At 49.2% G+C, this 19,223-nt stretch overlaps 1 protein-coding gene across 3 annotated transcripts in view; it reads right to left on the bottom strand.

The window, feature by feature from the left end:
- The window catches only part of Bicral (BICRA like chromatin remodeling complex associated protein), a 90,925-nt gene that overhangs the window by 54,634 nt on the left and 17,068 nt on the right, over positions 1-19,223 (bottom strand). For 2 of the 3 annotated variants that reach the window (XM_052192061.1, XM_052192062.1), the window contains exons 2-3: positions 11,188-11,281; positions 3,343-3,587 (exon numbers count right to left, since the gene is read on the bottom strand). The gene's annotated coding sequence lies outside the window, so the exon portion shown is untranslated. Of the gene's footprint in view, positions 1-1,597; positions 2,635-3,342; positions 3,588-11,187; positions 11,282-19,223 lie in introns of those variants that run through there. The other variant, XM_052192063.1, reaches the window with a different exon arrangement.

Genomic DNA, 19,223 nt, shown 5'->3' with positions numbered 1-19,223 from the left:
TGAACTGGACCAATGTCACCCGCCCCGCCCTGCCCCGCCCCACCCACTGGGCTGTGCTGGCCCAGTTTCTCCTGTACCATATCAAAACCAGCTGGGGATGGAACTCTGGGTAATGTCAGCACCTGGAAGATGTGTTTGATGAGTCCCTTGACCTGTCCCTATTTTCAATGAGGCCACAATGAATAAGCCTTTCACCACTATTCCCCTCTTTTATTGTGTACTGGGCCTAGTGTGGAATCCAGCCTGCTGGCCGGCCCGAGCCAGGGTTTCTGCCCTAAGAACTCCAGTAACAGGGCCACAGAGATGGCTGAGGGAAAAGGTGACCTGTAGCCAACCTAATGACCTGAGTTCAATCCTCAGGACCCTCGTGGTGGAAAGGAATGTAATAAAAAAAACCCTCCACTAACAAATGCAGAAGTAGACTCAGCACTAAGACTTTAAAGTCTCGGGATATCTAAATTTTCTACAAGAAAATGTTTTCAATACTTTAAAACATGGCAGAAGAAAGGGTAAAATAATGAGCAGTCACTCAGACCAAAATAATATGGACCCCAAATCTGCTAAAGCACCCCACACCCTGTAGAGACCCAGCAAGTGTACAGGCTAATTCTAACTTGACAGTTGTACTAGCTCTCCCCCAGGGCTCTCAAACAATGGTCTTCTCCCTGATGGGGCAGAATTTCAGTCCTGGAGGTGGAACACCACACTAAAACTGAGCACTGCTGATCGGCAAATCTGCATTTTAAAACTTCTCCCAGTTAATTTCATGGTCAGATTCTGAAATCATAAATGTGAAGCTTTGGGGGGGGGGGAATGCAATTTCTGCTGCTTAAAAATGGTACTACCCTGAACTAGGTTAATAAAAACAGTCTTTATCAAGAGTAAGTCCCAAGTATTGCACTAAACACTTTCTAGAATAATAGTAGTCACGCGTGGCAGGATTTATGGCAGTCCCTAACATCCACTGCCCACCTACTGTATTCAGACACACAAAGAGCAAAGATACTATGTTATTTCTACCCACTAGAAAATTAACTATTTCCATCTCAGGTGTCTCCTGAGCTTTCCAGACGTTTCTCCTCTCCTCTAACTTTTTAAGACCTCTACACGCCTGCCCTTTGTCTATATAAGGAAACTTGTTTTTTACAAAGTGAAAAAGTGCATTTTAAAGCTTAACCGAACTTCTTCAATCAGAGTCTTATTTTTGTACTACACTGAAGGCCCAAACCATAAGTCCCTTGCAACTACTGTCTCATCCCTGCATTCTGAGGACCAGATCCAAGTCTGTTTGACAATACAACCAACTAAACATAACCAGATTAAATGAATAGCTGGCCACGTTACTGGAAGGCAGACCGACCCCGTCCTCAGCTTTGTTGGCTGGGACTCTAAACCCCAATAATCAAGAGAACGAAGTAAAGGGGTCCCAAAGTCCTGCCCTGGCCGGGCCTGAAAGACAGTCGTCCAGCCCGAGATCAAAGGAGACAACAAGGGGGGGATGCGGGGGGGACAGGGAGGGAAGCCATCAACCCAGGAACCCGACCATATCCCACTATTTTCGGCCTGAGACAAATGACTGAAAGCAAACCACCAGCACCTCAGCCCCTCCAAGCCCAACCCGGCGAGCCAGCCTTTCGGGTCTGGGGTCTCGGTGGTCGCACGGCTCTTCGCGGCCTCCGCTCCATCCTGGGGACCCGGTGGCCCGGTCCTGGCTCCCGGGGCTCCGGGCGCCGCCCGCGCCGCGAGGGAAGATGGCGGCCGCCGAGCAACTGCGCCACCAGCCCTGGCTACAGGCCAGGCCCAGCGCCATCTTAGCGCCCTCCAGCCCGCCGCCCCCACCCGAGAAGCCGCTTTCGGGGCGACTCGGGAAGGGGGGGGGGTCCCTGCGAAGCTCCTTGGGCCGAAAAAAAAATTCAAGACAAAATAAAAAAAAAATCAAGGCAAAAAAAAAAAAATAAAATCACAAAAAGCCCTCCCCGCCGCAGTCCTCCGAATCCCGGCCCGCAGGCTGACTCGGGCCTTGCAAGCGGCCTCCGCACCGGCGAGCCGAGCGTGTAGCGCGGACGCTCGTCCCGGCCTGGGCCGCGGGACCTCGGCAGGGCCTCGGGGCCGGCCCGCAAAGTCAGGCCGGGGATGAGGCCCAGGGGGCCGGCGGGCCCCGCGCTGCCCAGGCCCCGGGCCTCTGCCGCGGCCCTGGCCTCTCCCCGACCGCGGGCGCGGCGGGGAAAGAGGGAGCCGCCGGGGTGCGAATGTAAGCGAGCACCGGGGCCGTCCGCGCCGTCTCCCTCCCTCCCATCTCCTCCGCCGACGCGGGCTCCATTTTTTCCCCCTCTTTTGCCGAAAAGCAAGAAAAGGCGACTCCCCACCCAAGGGCCTCCGAGGCAGCGAGTGGGAGAGAAGGGGCCGAGGGGGTGTGCGGAGCGGCGAGGGGAGGAGATTGGGAGAAGCTGACTTCTCTCGCCGGGCCGCCGTCACTCCAGGCCCTCCCTCGCCCCCTGCTCGCGGCCCCGCCGCGCCGCCGTCCTCCCCTCGCCGAGCCCCGCTCCCTCCTCCGCGGCTCCCCGGGTGGCTCCGGGGGGCGGAATACACACACTGGCGCGCACACGCACACACACACACTCGGCGCACACACACAACTAATTTGAAAGCGGCTCAATCAATGAGTCATTAAAAGGCTTCCCTCCCCTCCTCCCCTCCCCAGCGCCAACCGCCACGCCGCCGCCTCCCCTCCTTTTTTATCCCACAACCCCCCCCCCCTTCCCGGGCTCTCCCACTCCCCGCTCCAGAAATTTGCATCCGCGGATGGGGGGGGGGGTGAGAAGGAAGAAAAAGGAAGGGGGAAAAAATAGGCAGGCGCCAGCCAGGCCCCCCACGCGGCCGCGGCGCCCCCGGCTCGCCCGCCCGCCGCCCGCCCGCGCCCCCGCCCGAGACACTGAACTTGGTCTTCCCAGGGCCCCGGCGGCGCCGGGAGAGGCATCCACACTAGATTCCCCTTTTCTCCGTGTCCATTAAACATCCACCCACCACCACCATCACCCACCCACAACCCCCCCCCCCCAAAAAAAAAAAAACACAGCCTTAGCCAATAGCTCTCTGGGCTGAAACCTAATATCCTGGTTTTGGCAACTCGGTGTTTAATTTGCTCCTCTTTCTTTTCTGTCTGGCTGGAGATCTATCTCCAGCTCTCCTCCTCTCCTCCTCCCCCCCTTCTCCTTCCCTCGCTTCTCCCCTCCCCGAAGGAAAAAAGAGGCAGAGGAAGGAGGTTGTGTTTTTTTTTCCCTCTCTCTCTCTCTCCTTGAAATTTTTATCACAAAATTATAATACACTCAAAGGGAAACTCACCGTCATGAAAAAGCAGTGCCTTGTCAACGGGGTTTCTGCGCCATCGCACCAGGGGCGGCGGCGGCGGCGGCGGCGGGCGCGGGGCGCGGGGCGCGGGCGCGGGAGCTCCAGGCCGAGCGGCGCCGGCCACACGCGCTCCGCTCTCTCTCTCGCTCACCCCCGCGCCGGGCGGCGGGCTCCCGCTCCCCGCGCCCGCCCGGCCTTCATGCTCTGCGCCCGGGCAAACGGCTCGCCTGCTCGTCTACCTAGTTAAAAAAAAAAAAAAAAAAACAGCAGAAAGATTAGGATTTCTTTAATTAAAAATTAAAAAAATTCTTTTTCAAAAGAAAACCAAGCTCATAGCCTGTTGATTTCTGTTTCTTTTGAGAAAAAAAAATAGTGGGTGGGGGGAAGGACTTTGAAATGTACTGGGGTCGATTCATGAAACAGGTCTGTTTGTGTATCCACCCTCCTCCCCCATCTACAAGATGTGAACTGATTCTCCTTAGGGGCCCTGTACACACAACACACCACACACACACACCAGTTTTAGCTTGAATTGGAGGGGGGGCGATAAAGAAAAATTCGTTTCGAAACTCCAAATAGAACCAACCACATAAGAAATTTTTTTGCATATTTATTTAAAAACTAAAGCACCCGTCGATTTTAACTCAGCAGATAACTGGGTTAGCCTTAAGTTTCTCTAGTGCTCCTAAACTTTACAATAGCCCTTTCCACTCTGAGATGCTGTGCAATCTTATCTGTGAAAGTTGTACCTTAAGATTAAAAAGGAAAATAAAACTAATGACTAAGGGGAGAAGCTAAGTATTCCCACCCCTCCTCTATTTCGACTGCTATCTTTCATATTCATGTTTGTGGGGTTTGTGTTAAATAAATTCCATTCTTAAAAAAACAAAAAAACAAAAAACAAAAAGGAAGGCACAAAACCTTTTAGCAACCTTTGGCCCAACCATAATTACCACCTGTTTTAAATTTCAAATTATTGGCACTTCTTAAATCACCTAGCAGTACCCAAAAGGTAAGTGTTCATTATGAGAGTTCTTTGTAGCCTAACTATTAATGCCCAAATGCCCAAGCAATATGGGGGGGGGGGGTTAAATAAATATCAGAAATCAAAATATGTGAGTTGTACAAGAATGTAATTCATACCTAAAAATACAGATTTAAGCCTTAATTTTTTTTCTGATATTATTTGAAGTTAGTTGGTGAGGTTTTGTTGATAAACATATATCTGGTGAGTCCTAGATAAAATTATCGCCAGATTCAAATTCTTTACAATATTGTTTGGCTTTTATATCCTTTACTAGGAAACAAAACAGAAGCTTCAGGCCAGAGGTGAAGATGCTGCCCAGTGAGTGTGGTAGGGCAAAAGCACGTTTTACTGACTGTGTGACGTCCTGGGTTCAGCCCCAGGACACACACTCAAGTCCATAATGCACTGTGCATACTTATGTAAGCATAAAATTAGACTACAGTTTGTCAAAGCTGCCATACTATGTGGCTACGTCCAACTTCTTTCTCAAAAGCAAACCACCTCATGTTTCAGGAATTGGCACTCCATCATTTTACATAATGTAGGTTTGGTATTTAGACCTGACAGTGCCAGTGACCTTAGTGTCACACAGAATCCATCTTTGAGGGTTTTTTTATTAGAAGCCTTTTATGTATGTATGTATGTATATACGTATGTATGTATGTATGTATGTAGTTAATTAGTTAATTTGCTTTGAGTTCAGCCAACGCTTTCCTGGACCAGTAGTCCTTGTATATTTCTTTATACTTGATGGTTGGACCAACCAGTTTTCTAATTGGCTTGGGAAACTTTAAAACATGTTTTAAAGTGCCTTTGGATTGGTGGGAATTTAATTAGAATGCCCGCCCATCTGGAAGAAGGGCATTCCCAGAGAGCCCATGGAGTCTGCTTTGTGATCTGGGCATGGCGAGCCTTACAGCTGGTGCTCCAGGATGCCAATGAAACACTAATGGATTTCAGGGAGATAGCCTTCCTCATTGGCCAAAATCCCAAGGAAACCGGAAGTCTCACTTTAAATCTGACCTACTGTTGCCAGATTGGGTCATTACACAATGCATGTGCGTATTACATGTAAACATTTTGAACCTCATAAATATACATTGATTATATAGCTTTTGAGAACAAAATTAATATATAAAAAGATATCCCAGGGCATTGCAGGCTTTTTTAGTATAAGAAGAGTGACGTACGCTGAGTGGGTCAGAGCTCATGGTACTCTGCTATTAATCCCGTCATCTGCCTGTCCCGAGAGAGAACTTGCCCTGGAATCTAAGGAATGATGAGCCCAAGGTTCATTATCCAACAATCAGACAGACTCTCAGCGCTTTCAAGGATTTGTATGAAATCAGTAGTCGACTAAGGGCTGCTGGGGGAAGCCCCGGCTGGAGGTTCCGGAACTTACCCCTCTCTCAGTCCTGACTAGTATCTTAGGAATATGAAGTCTGGCTGTGTCAATACACAGCAGAAGCTGAGGGGCAACCCTTTAATTAGTCCAGACCTACCCAAAGCCAGCCAGTTGTCAAATCTAATTTTAAGTCTGGGGGAGGGGATTGCAAAATACTGGGACAGCAATGGGGACAGTCTCCAGACATGCTTACATTTGTAGGCATGCCCTAATTCTGTGAAACAAAGGCACCTTCTTAGAATTCTCCTCATAGGACTAGAACAGCAGTTCAAACAGGGGACGGGTTTAAATTTGCTTGTAACAATTCAAACTCCGTTGTAAGGGATTTGGAATGTAAGTTAAAATTAAGAAACTTTTTAAGAGGTCATTTTTTTCCCCAAAGAGGGCCATTACTTTTCTTAAAAAATACTTTGTTGCCGGGCAGTGGTGGTGCATGCCTGTAATCCCAGCACTCTGGGAAGCAGAAGCAGGCAGATTTCTGAGTTCAAGGCCAGCCTAGTCTATGGAGTGAGTTGCAGGACAGCCAGGGCTACACAGAGAAACCCTGTCTCGGGGGGAAAAAAAAAAACAACAAAAAACAAAAAAACCAAAACAAAAAAACCTTTGTTTTCTATGTATGGGAATTTTGCCGGCATGCATGTGTACACCACACAGGTGCCTAGAGCTCATGGAAGTCACTGGATCCTCTAGAACTGCAGTGACCGAAGGTTGTGGGCCTCCAAGAGGATGCTGGGAACCAAACCTGGTCCTTTGCAAGAGCAGCCAATGCTCTCATCCCCTAAGCCATTGCCCCATCCCAGGACTCTTTTTTTTCCCTGCATTTTTTTCCCGCATTACATTTAGCAGTAGGAGTTGCATGGGCAGCTATTATTGAATGTCTGCTGTTCACCAGGCACTGAGCAGGGTTTTCTATCACGAATGTCCCTTAGCTCACACACCAGCCTGAGAGCACACTGCTTGGCTCCATTTTATGAACAGGAAACCGAGGGGCATTTAGAAGGCTGAAGGATTGTGAGTCAGCTCAGCAGGCAAAGGGCTTGCTGCCAAGCTTAATGACGTGAGTGGCACACGCCTGTGCACACACACAAACACACATGCGCACACTATGATGTAGAAAAAAAAAGGATGACCTGGCGCACACCTTTAATGCCAGCATTCTGGAGGCAGACAGGCAGCTCTCTGCAAGTTCCAGGCTAGCCTGGTTTATATAGCAAGTATGTGCCAACCTGAGCTACATGGAGAGATTCTGTTTCAATCCTCCCTGATCCCGCCAAAAGTCACATGTATAAAAAGTAACAATGGCCCATATACTTGATCCCCTTGATCCCCGCACTCAGGAGGCAGATGCAGGCAGATCTTGTGAGTTAAGAGTCCAGCCTGGGGATGGCGAGATGGCTCAGGGGTTAAGAGCACTGACTGCTCTTCCAGAGATCCTGAATTCAATTCCCAGCAACTACATGGTAACTCACAACCATCTGTGATGAGATCTGATGCCCTCTTCCATTGTATCAGAAGACAGCAACTGTGTACTCAAATAAAAAAATCTTAAAAAAAAAAAAAAAAAAAAAAAAAAGAATCCAGCCTGAGCCAGGTGGTGGTGGTGCATGCCTGTAATCCCAGCACTCTAGGAGGCAGAGGCAGGCGGATTTCTGAGTTCGAGGCCAGCCTGGTCTACAGAGTGAGTTCCAAGACAGCCAGGGCTATACAGAGAAACCCTGTCTCCAAAAAACCAAATCCAAAAAACTAAAAAAAAAAAACAAAAACAAAAACAAAAAAAAACAGAAGAAGGAGAAGAAGAAGAAGAAGAAGGAGAAGAAGAAGAAGAAGAAGAAGAAGAAGAAGAAGAAGAAGAAGAAGAAGAAGGAGAAGAAGGAGAAGAAGAAGAAGAAGAGAGAAGAAGAAGAAGAAGAAGGAGAAGAGAGAAGAAGAAGAAGAAGAGAGAAGAAGAAGAAGAAGAGAGAAGAAGAGAGAAGAAGAGAGAAGAAGAGAGAAGAAGAGAGAAGAAGAGAGAAGAAGAGAGAAGAAGAAGAAGAAGAGAGAAGAAGAAGAGAGAAGAAGAGAGAAGAAGAGAGAAGAAGAGAGAAGAAGAAGAAGAAGAAGAAGAAGAAGAAGAAGAAGAAGAAGAAGAAGAAGAAGAAGAAGAAGAAGAAAGAAGAACGTGAACAGTTGCTTGGTTCACTTAGGAGAGATGAGATGCAGGCCAGAGAGATGGCTCCGCCAGGTAGCTGTGCCATCCACTGAGTCTCAGAACCGTAGAAGTTAAATTTCTGGGGCCCACATGGTGGAAGGCAAAAGCCAGAAATAATTCTGACCAGCAAGATGCAGAGGCAGCGGTAAGTGGCATGGCGCATATGGAGGTGCATGGCGGCAGGACGAGCCCACTGCAGACGGACTGGAGGGCCGCCCAATGAGGCGGCAGTGTGCAAGGCGCGCGCAGTGCACTGTCAGGCGGGGAGGCAGCTCAGTGCGCAAAGGCTCTCACCAGCAAGCTTGAGGACGAGAGAGCTGACTCCCACAAGTGTTCGTGGCCCGCATGTGCCCGCTGTGCACACATGCACACGCAGAAACACTAATGGAATGTGATAAACAAAATTATTTTCATTCTCACTGTGTATCAATAAGGCTGTTATCCTCATTCATATCTTTGCTTGTACATATTGGAGATGTGGTGCACTGGGCCTGTCCTCTCCCCCTTGGAGCCTCAACTCTCCCATCTATAAAACAAGGCTAATTATAGTGTTCACCTCTGAGAGTTATTTTAAGGCGGCGTCGGGAACTAGTGCACGGAGGATGTTTTAGCAGGGCACTAGAACCAGGCGAGCCCGTGGACTCACTCTTCCCGTGTGAGCAGCCAGTGGCAGCTTCCCATTGCTAGCCCTACCGTGTGGTTTGAGTGTGCTGTATTTGTTTGAAACAGGAGCTCACTGTGTTTTGAAACAGGAGCTCACTGTGTATTCCTTGCTGTCCCGGGACCTCTAAAGAGACCAGGCAGGACTCTTTTTTTTTTTTTTTTTCATTTTTCAAGACAGGGTTTCTCTTGTGTAGCCCTGGCTGTCCTGGAACTCACTCTGTAGACCAGTCTGGCCTCGAACTCAGAAATCTGCCTGCCTCTGCCTCTCAAGTGCTGGGATTAAAGGTGTGCACCACCACCGCCCAGCTCAGGCTGGACTCTCTCTCTCTCTCTCTCTCTCTCTCTCTCTCTCTCTCTCTCTCTCTAAAAAGATTTATTTATTTGAGTACACAGTTGCTGTCTTCTGACACAACAGAAGAGGGCATCAGATCTCATTACAGATGGTTGTGAGTCACCATGTGGTTGCTGGGAATTGAACTCAGGTCCTCTGGAAGAGCAGTCAGTGCTCTTAACCCCTGAGCCATCTCGCCATCCCCAGGCTGGACTCTTAACTCACAAGATCTGCCTGCATCTGCCTCCTGAGTGCGAGCATCAAGTATACGGGCCACTGGTACTTTTTATACATGTGACTTTTGGGGGGATCAGGGAGGATTGAAACAGAATCTCTCCATGTAGCTCAGGTTGGCACATACTTGCTATATAAACCAGGCTAGCCTGGAACTTGCAGAGAGCTGCCTGTCTCTGCCTCCAGAATGCTGGCATTAAAGGTGTGCACCATGTCATCCTTCCTTTTCTACATCGTAGTGTGCACATGTGTGCTTGTGTGTGTGTGCACAGGCGTGTGCCACTCACGTCATTAAGCTTGGCAGCAAGCCCTTTGCCTGCTGAGCTGACTCGCAATCCTTCAGCCTTCTAAATGCCCCTCGGTTTCCTGTTCATAAAATGGAGGCAAGCAGTGTGCTCTCAGGCTGGTGTGTGAGCTAAGGGACATTCGTGATAGAAAGCCCTGCTCAGTGCCTGGTGAACAGCAGACATTCAATAGTAGCTGCCCATGCGACTCCTACTGCGAAACGTAATGTGAATCTGGAGAGATGGCTCAGCAGCTAAGAGAGTTTGTTGTTCTTAGAGAGGACCAGAGTTTGATTGTAGTACCCATGTTTATATCTATCTATCTATCTATCTATCTATCTATCTATCTATCTATCTATCTATATTCTATATTCTTTGTTTACATTCCCAATGATTTCCCCTTTCCCAGATCCCCCTCCCCATATGTCCCATAAACCTTCTTCTCTCCACTCAGTCTCCAATCACCTCTCCTTTTTCTCTGTCCTGATACTCCCCTCCAACGCTAGATCAATCCTTTCCAGGATCAGGACCCTCTCCATACTTCTTCATGGGAGTCTTTTGTTATGCTATTTGTGCCTTGGGTATTCAGAGCTTCTGGACTAATTAATATCCACTTATCAGAGATTGCATTCCATGTGTATTCTTTTATGATTGGGTTACCTCACTTAGGATGATATTTTCCAGATCAAACCATTTGCCTAATCTAGTACCCATGTTAAGTGGCTTACAACTGCCTATAATAGAAATCCTAGGAGAGTTGGTGCCCTCTTCTGGTCTCCACAGACACCCACACATAAGTATACGTATACACACACACACACACACACACTGAGAAAATTAAAATAAATCTTAAAAAAAAAAAAAGGCTGGGCATAGCGATCTTTAATCCTAGTACTCAGGAGGCAGAGGCAGGCAGATCTCTTTGAATTCAAGGCCAGCCTGGTTGGTCTATGCAGGGAGTTCCGAGCCAGCCAGGGGGCTGCACAGTAACATGGCCCCAAGAGTGGAGGTGCATGCCTGTTATTCCAGCGCCCGGGGGCTGAGTGAGGCAGGAGGCTTACAAGTTGGTGGCCAGCCATAGTAATAGTAACACAGTGAAACCTGATTTCAATCAATTAATAAGTAACTGGATAATTAAATGAATAAAGAAAGACAACTATATAGGGGAAGGTTTGTGGTGTAGCTAAGTGGCAGATCACCCACTCAGCGAGCTGGAGGTCTGGGGTCCAATTCCCAGGCCCCGAACCCCCCCAAAAGTCTGAAATTGGCTTCATGGTGATAGATGAGCAATGTATTGGAAGGCTGCGGGTGTTCTCGCCGTCCTGTCTACGCTGTTACTTGGGTTGATGAGTGACTACGTGAATACTTTAGAACACCTTTGTAGATGCCAAGGCTATCAAAGTCACGACAAGGTTTTCAAGCTGGCCATTTTCCTTGACAGGTTTTTTTAAAAAAAAAAAAAAAAACAACTCTGAAGTCCTACAAGCTCTAGTCCCGAGGCAAGTTGATACAACACTTCAGAGATGTTTGTTTTCCAAGGCAGCCAGCACTCCCACTGGCCGCCAGCCTCACACACCCAGCCTGTTTCCCCACAGAGAACACGAGGGGGAGGACAGCCACTGGGTTAGGAGGTATCACTCCTGCTGGAAGACAGCTAGGGGGCTAGGCTGGGTCACCTCCCCGTACTCAGGGCCCCCGATGCCCTACCTGTGTTAGGCGGAGCCTTCCACTGCAGACACCCACCAGGACGGGTACTCCGTGTGTGAGAAGCCAGTCACGTGATCATTCAGGCCGTAGACTGCTGTTTTGAAAGGGGGGGAAAAAGTCCGTTTCAGCCAGGCTTTGGGGAGCACAGATGAAATCCTTGTACTTGGGAGATTAGGAGCTAGAGGCAGAAGGCCATAGAGTGAGGTCAGCTATCTGGGGTGTTCGAGGGCAGCCTGGACTACACAGGAAGTAAAGCCTCTTAGAGGAGGGCATCCATGCCAAGGGGCTTGCTCCATCTCTGCGCACTCCTGAAAATGAACTTGGTAAGCGCCGACGGATTTGAGTGTGGACGCACCGCACGTGCTTGCGACCCCAGGGAAGAGGCAGAAGGCTACTGGAAGCCTGAAACAAGCCGGGCTCATCGCAAGATCCTCGCTCAGAAACTAAAACAAGGGGCCGGCGAGATGGCTCGGAGGCCACAGTTCCAAAGGACCCCGGTTGCTTTCTCAGAACCAGCACCGCAGCTCACCCTGCATTTAACTCGAGCTCTGGAGGATCCAACACTCTCCTCCGGCCTCCAGGGCGCCAGGCGCATGTCTGATACACAGACACGCATAGACAAAACATTTAGACATATAAAATGGAAACAAAACAAAAAATAGTACTAAGCTCAGCACTTGGGAGTCTAAGGCAGGAAGATCTCTGACCAGCCTGGTCTACATAGCAAGTTTCAGGCCAGCCAGGGCTTACATAGTGAGACCCTGTCTCAAGTCTCAAAACAGAACAAGTAAAAAAAACACAAACAATTCAGAACTAAGACATCTGAAGAAGGGGTTGGTCTCATGGTCACTTATAAGAGAGAGAGAGAGAGAGAGAGAGAGAGAGAGAGAGAGAGAGAGAGAGAGAGAGAGAGATTAAGCCAGCCTCTAATTATTCCCAACACTCATGAAATACACTGAGGAGGCTGGAGAGATGGCTCTGTCAGCAAAGCACTTCCTGTACAAACATGAGGACCCGAGTTCGCGCCCCGGAAGCCATGTTGAAAAGCCGGGTGCTGATGGCTGCGCTTGGAGCCCCAGCACTAGGGAGGCCAGCTAGGAGGGCCTGTCTCCAAAACAGCGCTAACATCTGACAGACAACGGCCCGATGGTTTCCTGGCCTCAACAGGCGTGTGCACAGTGGCGAGCACGCGCATGTGCACAGTGGCGAGCACGCGCATGTGCACGCGCACATACGTGCACACAAAGTCAAAAGAGAGAAACCAAGGAGAAGGGACACCGTGGGACTAACGTCCAGGACCATTACGGTCATTAATGGGCCACACGGCAAAAAGCCGCCAGTTACTGGAACCCCAAGAGTTAACCAGGTGTCGATGGAGGACACCGTGGGCGGAGGTCCAAACACACTCACGCCACGCAGTGTTCGCGCGTCACTCGTGATGAATCATACAGTCGGGTACGTGTGTCAGCTCCTTGTGAGTTAGCGTGAGTCAGATCTAACACAACCAGGAGATGGTTCAGACACTGACAGGCAGAGCAAAGGGCGCGGGCGATCAGGAGGAACCGCTCTGAGGACCTGGCCTAGAGGCCTTAGGGTGAGTTCATCTTACCCACCGCAAGCAGGACGGCGGAGAGTCACGTGACCACTTCTTCTTACTGTGTTCTTTCTAGTCTGCGTGTTTGTGACTCAAACCTTTCCCCTCGGCCACACCCTGGGCACTTCCTCATTCCTTCCTTCCAAGCACAGAACCCACCCACGGGCCTCCCCTAAAAAAGCCAGGCCTTCTTCTCCACAGACGTTCAGGCTTCATCTCTTGCCCTCGCCCCGAATCTCCTATCTGCACCTCCCGAATGTGCCCCATCTCCACCTGCACCTCACTGACCGGGAAGCTGCTAAGAGCACAAGCCCCGCTGCTGGGGCACAGCTCAGAACCAGCATGGCCTCAACCCCTGGCACTCCACAACGAATTAACATACAGAGTCCTAAACCCAAGTCCAGAGGCTTAGGCTCCTGCCTGTAACCTCGTTTTTAAGTAGAAAAAGTCTTGGGTCAGCCTGGGTTGTGTCTCAAAACAAACAAACAAAAGCTGGAAGCCAGAGCTGTGGCTCAGTGATTAGAGCACTGCGGGTGTAGAGGACCTGAACTTGGTTCACCCACATCAGGGGACTCACAAAGATCTCCAGCTCCAGCTCAAGGGGACCTGACACCTCTGGCCTCTTCCTCATCTGCATTCACTTGCATATATACCCATGTATAGACATATATGCACCTACACATAATTAATACAATAAAAATAAAATTTGAAAACAGGCCATAGGTGTGACTCACTCAGAGCTCTTGGCTAGCTGACGTCATCCCTCGCTCCCCCTCCACTGAGCACGGCAGCTCAGATCTGTAATCCTAGCGAGTCAAGAGGATCAGGGGTTCAAGACCATCCTTAACATCACAGTGAGTCTCAGGGCTACATGAGACTGTATCAAAATAGTAACAGGAAAAAAAAATTCAATACAAAGAACAAATAACAATAAGAAACAGATTGCCTTGCCAAAATCCACAGTCAGAGGACATTCCTGGGGAGAACCAAGGTTTGGATCCTACCTTCTTTCTTTTCTTTCCTTTCTTTTCTTTCTTTCTTTTCTTTCTTTCTTTCTTTCTTTCTTTCTTTCTTTCTTTCTTTCTTTCTTTCTTTCTTTCTTTCCTTCCTTCCTTCCTTCCTTCCTTCCTTCCTTCCTTCCTTCTTTCTTTCTTTCTTTGTTGTTGATTCAGAAATCCACCTGCCTCTGCCTCCCAGTGCTGGGATTAAAGGCGTGCGTCACCATTGCCCACCTTGGATCCTACTTTCTTATTTTACTTGAGTATTACACATTGAACCCAGAGCCTTAATGAAGACTAAATATATTATCGACCACTGAGGTAGCTACATCCCCAGCCCAGGTACCAACTGCTCACTGTCTCCCCCCCAGCTTCCCTGGATACAGGCATCGTCATCGTCATCGACATCAACATCATGATCATTAATTACATTTTGTTTATTTTCTGTTTTACAGAGGGCATGTGTGTAGAGGCCAGAGGACAACTTTTGGGAACCAGTTCTCTCCTACAACAACATGAGACCCAGGGATCAAACTCAGGTCGTCAGGCTCGGGAGCCGGTGCCTCTCCCCACAGGGCCATCTCCTCAGCATGCCTCTCCTGCGCCCCAAGCTCTGACTGTAGAGACTCCCAATCCCTGGACAACAGATGATTTGCATAGAGCCTCTCCTTTTGTCCTTACTCTGAGGTGATCTAACAGAATCAAAATGCCACCTTGTCTCCTGTCTCCACGTCAGCAGCTTTCAAACACCTCTGACTGAGACTCAGTTTCAAGACCTACAACAACACAACAGAAAAAAAAGATTTTTCAAAAAAAAGTCTTATTGAGAGAATATCTGAACCAGGTGTGTGGAGACACTCCTTTAGTTCCGGCATTCAGGAGGAAGACTAGTCGGGCCTCTAGAGGCACCCACAGTGACAGAGAGTTTGCAGAAGAGAACTGGAGACAGTGCGTCCTGTGTTGTCTCACTTTTACAGAGTCTGTCAGATGCCCGTGAAAGGGTTCGAGAGCCTTTGGCAGAGGTAACTCTCATTTGGAAAACTCTGTTGAGGATCAGTGACTGGGCCCAGGCACGCACACAGAGCACAATCAATCCCATTGCTTGGGAATAGAGAAAGGCATTGAAGGCTTATCTCAGATGGAGTCTTGGCTACCCAAGAACTTACTTCAAACAAACAAACAAACAAACAAACAAACAAACACAACAGCAAGCCAGGTGTGGCAGCACATGCCTTTAATCCCAGCACTCTGAGGCAGAAGCAGGAGGATCTGTGAATTTGAGGCCAGCCTGGTCTATAAATCAAGTTCCAGGTCAGCTAGGGCTACAGAGAGAAACCCTGTCTTGAAAAACAAAACAAAACAAAACAAACAAACAACAACAACAACAAAAAGCTAGGGTCAGGCAGTGGTGGCATACACCTTTAATCCCAGCACTTGGGAGGAAGAGGTAGGCGGATTTCTGAATTTGAGGCTAGCCTGGTCTACAGAGTGAGCTTCAGGACAGCCAGGGCTACACAGAGAAACCCTGTCTCGAAAAACCAAAAACCAAACAAACACAATGGTGAAAATCAGCAAATGATTTTTCTGCACTCATGTGACACAGACACACTTTCCACAGCCTATGGCAGTAGCTGTCACATCTGTCTACACAGCTCCCCACAACCTGCCCCATAACCAAGTGTGCACAGCCCCTGGTCCCCTTACACATTATTGACAACTAATGAAGGGAGACTCGGAGAAGGATACTTTAACTATTTCCATTTGTATGAAGTGTGTGTGTGTGTGAGTTCATTTTTTTCCTGGTTACAGTTCACAGCATATTGAGAAATCCCCAATTGTTTGGGAATTATGTTAGTTTCAATCCTAAAGTTAGCAAGTTAACAGCTATTATAATTAATTAAGTGTACATGAGTACACTGTAGCTGTCTTCAGACACACCAGTAGAGGGCATCAGATCCCATGACAGATGGTCATGAGCCACCCTGTGGTTGCTGGGAATTGAACTCAGAATCTCAGGAAGAGCAAGCAGTCAGTGCTCTTAACCACGGAGCCATCTCTCTGACCCCAAGAGCAATTTTTAAATGATTATTGATTTTTATGTGTACGGGTGTGCACGCCTGGTGTCCGTGGAGCCCAGGAGAGGAAGCTGGATACGGCAGGGCTGGAGTTACAGACCTTGCGAGCTGCCATGTAGTTCAGGGAACTGAACCTGGGTCCTCTGCAGGAGCCGTGCTGAGCCATTTCTCCAGCCCCTTAAGCACAGCTTCACCAAGCTGTAAATCTTCTCCCCCTTAAGAGTAAAACCACACACAAAGCCAACCAGAAAGCATCTCCTCAGGGTGCTAGCTTGCCAAGACATCACAAATGCGGGCAAACAAATCTTTCGCTCAGATGCTTAGAAGCAATATTCACAAACCTCAAAACCTCCTTCCTGCCACTTCAGAAAGGAAACCCCCCCTGGGTGGGTGCAGCAAGGCCTCTCTACTGTGGTGACGAAAGATCTACTGTCACGATGCTGTCCCCATCACCACAAGCAAATAAGAAAAATGGGGGAAGGAAAGAAGAAACAAGAACAGTCCTATAAACAGCAGCAGCTACGCTTGTGGTCAACTCTGGGTGCCTGGGATGGATGGATTGGTCGATGGATGGGTGGATGGATGGATGGGTGGGTGGTTGGATCAATGGATGGGTGGGTGGATCAATGGATGGATGGATGGATGGATGAATGGGTGGTTGGATCAATGGATGGGTGGGTGGATCAATGGATGGATGGATGGGTGGGTGGCTGGATCAATGGATGGGTGGGTGGATCAATGGATGGATGGATGGGTGGGTGGTTGGATCAATGGATGGGTAGGTGGATCAATGGATGGATGGATGGATGGGTGGTTGGATCAATGGATGGGTGGGTGGATCAATGGATGGATGGATGGGTGGGTGGATCAATGGATGGATGGATGGATGGGTGGGTGGATCAATGGATGGGTGGGTGGATCGATGGACGGATGTGTGAGTGGGTAGGTGGATGGATAATGGGTAGGTGGGTGGATGGGTGAGTGGATGTGTGGATGGATGGGTGGGTGGGTGGGTGGATGGACTGATGGGTGTGTGGTGGATGGGTGTGGTTCAGGGTGGGAGGGAAGCTGTTTCTGAGCTGCACACGGGAAGCTTGCCCGTTAGCACCCAGCCCTGCGCACTGCACCCACCACTCGTGTTCAGCATCATCACATGTCGTGCTGCTCTGCTCAATGTCCTGTGTCCTCATAAGTGATCTGAGGTGAAAAGCAACAAACAACACCTGGGGCTTGAGGGGCCACCTGTGTGACAGACGCTCTGGGCTCAGGGGTAGAGGGAAGGCATTCTATGACGTGGGCAGGCAGTGGGGGAAGGCTTAAAGCGGTACTTTCCCCCGGCCCCACCCCACCCCCTTTTATGAATACAGTTTCTCTGCATAGCACTGGATATTCTGAGAGCTGCTCTGTAGACCAGGCTGAAAAATTCATTTATTTATTTATTTAATATTTATTTAAGCATACGCGTGCTCTATCTGAATGTATTCCTGAATGACAGAAGGCATCAGATCCCATTACAGATGGCTGTGAGCCACCATGTGGTTGCTGGGAATTGAACTCAGGACCTGTGGAAGAATAGCCAGTGCTCTTAACCCCTGAGCCATCTCTCCAGCCTGAAAATTTCATTTTGTTTTATGTGTATGACTATTTTGACACCATGCATGTATGTGCACCACGTTCCTGCCTTGTGCTCTCAGAGGTCAGAAGAGGGAGCTGGGTTCCTTGGGTGGCTCAGACATGGACGGTTCTGAGCCACTGTGTGGGTGCTGAGACCCAAACCCAGGTCTTCTCAAGAGCAGCCGGTGCTCTTAACCACTGAGCCATCTTTCCAGCCCTAAAGCTGGGTTTTCAAAGCAGAGTAAAGTTAGTAAGAAAAAGAGAGAAGCCTCGACTAGACACACCAATGAGGGAGAGCCTCTACTCCCACACACAGGCCCTAAAAGGAGGGGCCACGCCAAGTATCGGGCAGTGTCAGGACCAGGGGTAGTGACAGGCAGTTTGGGGGATTCCTGAGTTACAAATGTTGCAACTACACAACCCCCTGAGACCAGTGACCTTGTGACAACTTGTAAGAGTCAAGAGACTGTGACAGGTGTCTTATCAAAAATTGAAACAGCAGCTGCGGGAATAGAAGGCGCTTGCTTGCAAGCGTGGGGACCTGTTTGTCACGTACAGATGTGAAAACAACCAGGCCCTGGCCCGTGCCTGTGAACACAGGACTGTGGAGGTAGACGCAGGAGGATCCTTGTCAGCCAGGCTAGCCAAATCAGTGACCTCAGGTTCAAGGAGAGACCCCGTGTCTCCTGAGAGACTGCTTAGCAGTCTACAGCCCAATGCTCTTGGCTGGGTGTGGTTGTGCGTGCCTTTAATCCCAACGCTTAGGATAAAGAGACAGAGATTTTTGAGAGTTCAAGGCCACTCACTGATCTATACAGTGACTTCCATAACGGGACAGACAGACAAACACAGAGAGAGAGAGAGGGAGAGAGACACACACATTGATGATAGTGTAACATTCTGGCAGAGGACCTAGTTGTGTTCCCAGCATGCACACTGGGTGGTTCGCAACCATCTGTAACAACAGCTCACGGCATCCAGCGCCTCCAGCCTCCTCTGGTACCTGTGCACAGGTGCAAACACATGCACTGTCCCCAACATACTACACTTAATCCAAAACGAGAGATTTTAAAAGAAAAAAAATTAAGTGGCTGGGTTGTGGTGGCGCATGCCTTTGATCCCAACACTCGGGAGGCAGAGGTAGGCAGATCTCTGAGTTCCAGGCCAGCCTGGTCTACAAAGAGAGTTGTTTCAGGACAGTCAGGGTTGCACACAGAAACCCTGTCTCAAAAAACAACAACAACAACAACAAAACAAAAACAGAAAAAAAAAAAAACAGTGAGGAGCAATTGAAGAAGACACCAGATGTTGACCTCTGGTCACCGCGTGCACACAAGAGCATACAAGACTAAAGGTCAAAGCCACCGTTTCAGAGCAGAGGTAAGCGCATGCAGGGAGAGGCAAATTCCCATTGAGTATGGAGGGGGAGGGGAAGGCCCTGCTCAGTGACAGTCTGGGCTGTCTGGGGCCTGCCTGCCAGAAAACAGGCTTTACAGTCCTTCTGCGTCTGACTTGCTCTGAGCATTTGGCTGGCATATAGGTGTGTGTACCGTGTGTGTGTGTGTGTGTGTGTGTGTGTGTGTACACTTGGCACAGGAGGAGGCCAGAGGCGTGTCAGATCCCCTGGAACTGGAGTTAAGCCCCTTACTATGTGGGGTGCCTGGAATTGAACCCAGACCTCCATAAGAGAAGCCGGTGCTCTGAACTGCTGAGCCGTCCCGCCTTACTTTTTAAAATTATTTTTCACTCTTCATT

Source organism: Apodemus sylvaticus, chromosome 9 (genome assembly GCF_947179515.1).
Source record: "Apodemus sylvaticus chromosome 9, mApoSyl1.1, whole genome shotgun sequence".
NCBI classification, from domain to species: Eukaryota; Metazoa; Chordata; class Mammalia; order Rodentia; family Muridae; genus Apodemus; species Apodemus sylvaticus.
This window is presented reverse-complemented; position numbering and strand designations above follow the sequence as displayed.